The following is a 3,407-nucleotide window of genomic DNA, read 5'->3' on the forward strand; positions in this document are numbered from 1 at the left end:
AGACAGAGAGGTCCAGGAAGGGGAGAGAGGTGTTAGAGATGGTCCAGATAAACTTAAGGTTGGGGTGGAAGGTGTTGGTGAAGTGGATGAACTGTTCGAGCTCCTCGTGGGAGCACGAGGCGGTGCCGATACAGTCATCAATGTAACGGAGGAAGAGGTGGGGTTTAGGGCCAGTGTAGGTACGGAAGAGGGATTGTTCCACGTAACCTACAAAGAGGCAGGCGTAGCTTGGGCCCATGCGGGTACCCATGGCCACCCCCTTTGTCTGTAGGAAGTGGGAGGAATTGAAAGAGAAGTTGTTGAGGGTGAGGACGAGTTCGGCTAAGCGGATGAGGGTGTCAGTGGAGGGGGACTGGTCGGGCCTGCGGGACAGGAAGAAGCGGAGGGCCTTTAGGCCATCTGTATGGGGAATGCAGGTGTAGAGGGACTGGACGTCCATGGTAAAGATGAGGTGTTGGGGACCGGGGAATTGGAAGTTCTGGAGGAGGTGGAGGGCATGGGTGGTGTCACGGACATAGGAAGGGAGTTCCTGGACCAAGGGGGAGAAAATGGAGTCCAGATAGTTGGAGATCAGTTCGGTGGGGCAGGAGCAGGTGGAGACAATGGGTCGACCGGGCATTCAGGTTTGTAGGTTACGTGGAACAATCCCTCTTCCGTACCTCCACTGGCCCTAAACCCCACCTCTTCCTCCGTTACATTGATGACTGTATCGGCACCGCCTCGTGCTCCCACAAGGAGCTTGAACAATTCATCGACTTCACCAACACCTTCCACCCCAACCTTAAGTTTACCTGGACCATCTCTAATGCCTCTCTCCCCTTCCTGGACCTCTCTGTCTCCATATCGGGCAACCACCTAGAAACCGATATTCATTTCAAGCCCACCGACTCCCACAGCTACCTAGAATACTCCTCCTCCCACCCACCTTCCTGCAAAAATGCCACCCCCTATTCCCAATTCCTTCGCCTCCGCCGCACCTGCTCCCAGGATGAGGCATTCCACTCCCGTACATCTCAGTTGTCCTCGTTTTTCAAGGACCGTAACTTCCAACCCTCAGTGGTCGAGAACGCCCTCAACTGTGTCTCCCACATCTTCCGCAACTCATCCCTCACACCCCGTCCACGCAATAAGAACCAAATAAGAATCCCTCTCGTCCTCACGTACCACCCCACCAACCTCCGGATCCAACGCATCATCCTCCGACACTTCCGCCATCTGCAATCCGACCCCACCACCAAAGACATCTTTCCCTCCCCACCCTTATCTGCTTTCCGGAGGGACCACTCTCTCCGTGACTCCCTTGTCCGCTCCACACTACCCTCCAGCCCCACCACACCCGGCACTTTTCCCTGCAACCGCAGGAAGTGCTACACCCGCCCCCATACCTCCTCCCTCACCCCCATCCCAGGCCCCAAGAAGACTTTCCACATCAAGGCAGATGTTCACCTGCACATCTGCCAATGTGGTATACTGCATCCGCTGTACCCGGTGTGGCCTCCTTTACATCGGGGAAACCAAGCGGAGGCTCGGGGACCGCTTTGCAGAACACCTACGTTCGGTTCACAATAAACAACTGCACCTCCCAGTCGCGAACCATTTCAACTCCCCCTCCTGTTCCTCAGACGACATGTCCATCCTGGGCCTCCTGCAGTGCCACAACGATGCCACCCGAAGGTCACAGGAACAGCAACTCATATTCCGCTTGGGAACCCTGCAGCCCAATGGTATCAATGTGGATTTCACAAGCTTCAAAATCTCCCCTCCCCCTACTGCATCCCAAAACCAGTCCAGCTCGTCCCCGCCTCCCTAACCTGTTCTTCCTCCCACCTATCCCCTCCTCCCACCTCAAGCCGCACCCCCATCTCCTACCTACTGACCTCATCCCGCCCCCTTGACCTGTCCGTCCTCCCTGGACTGACCTATCCCCTCCCTAACTCCCCACCTACACTCACCTTTACTGGCTCCATCCCCGCCTCTTCGACCTGTTTGTTTCCTCTCCACCTATCCTCTCCTCTATCCCTCTTCTATCCGCCTCCCACTCTCTCCCTATTTATTTCAAAACCCCCTTCCCCTCCCCCTTTTCTGATGAAGGGTCTAGGCCCGAAACGTCAGCCTCTCTGCTCCTATGATGCTGCTTGGCCTGCTGTGTTCATCCAGCCCTGCACCTTGTTGTCTCGGATTCTCCAGCATCTGCAGTTCCTACTATCACAGAAAAGGAGGTGATTGAGAGAAAAAATGCAATAACTGAGAATTTAACAAAATCATCGTGAACGTACTTTGAGTGTTATGGCATTCCGTTGTTTCATTTGTTTTCTTTCTGAGCGTGAAAGGTTGAATTTATGACCATAACTTGCATTGTTAATTGGGTTTTTATAATGTGAAAATCCAACCCTAAGTGCCTGCCTTGCTAATGTTTATGGTGCAAATCAGCATTTTTTTTCACATTGGTCAGGGTGATTGATACCGAACTGGTTTTGCAAGGCTAATGAAGCAATGCAAATCATCCAGCAACTTGTGGCAATTCACAACTCAAGGACTATCTATTACACATCAATTTCTGTTTCTCTGTGTTACAAAAACCTGCCATTAATGTCCTAGCAATTTCTGGGGCTGGTATTTCTTCAGAGTTTTCATCAAATCACTAGCAGGGATTGGATGAACTCTAGATTTCACAAAACTAGCAGACAGAGCTGTATAAGAATTGTGCTATTTATTCTTTTTTAACTGAGGGGCAACATAAAAGCTGAATATTTATGGGAAATTGCACAGTCAAGGTCCAGTCAGCAGCTTAATGTTTTCCTCTTGTTTGTTATGCATGTCCTTATTAATAAAAACATTCCAGCAAGAAACTTACTAATTTACTTAATTGTCAAATGCCTTTCCTTTAATGGATGAAAGAATTATGCAACAAACTATGTAACTTGACTCCCGTGTGAAACAGTTATGAAAGAACTGCAATCAAGTAGAATTGCTTCATCTGCACCAATAAACAGTTAGAGCAAAGGTGAGCAATTGAGCTGCACAGTATAATGTGTTTATGTAGACCTAAGAGAGAGAGAAATGACCTAGAATTTGTCAAAATGCAGCTAGAAAATGCCTAAAAGGGAGACATTTGGGAATTAAATAAATAACAGTTGAACTGTCAGAATAATCAGCATGTTTCAATATTGAGTATATTCAGATTTGTTGCTTCCCCATCCATTATGTATTTAAGGGTAAATTGTATAGACACATAAGGGAGAGAGGAGTTGAAGTTTATGCCTATCAGGTTTGGAGAAGATTGGAAGCTGTTGTGGAGAATTAGTACTATGAAGGATATCATGGGCCAAATGGTTTGTTTCTGTGTTGTACATTCCGTGTAATTCTGTGTAGTTAGTGATTATATGTGTCAGCAAAAGCCTCAGCTG

Source organism: Rhincodon typus, chromosome 1 (genome assembly GCF_021869965.1).
Source record: "Rhincodon typus isolate 14 chromosome 1, sRhiTyp1.1, whole genome shotgun sequence".
Classification (NCBI taxonomy): Eukaryota; Metazoa; Chordata; class Chondrichthyes; order Orectolobiformes; family Rhincodontidae; genus Rhincodon; species Rhincodon typus.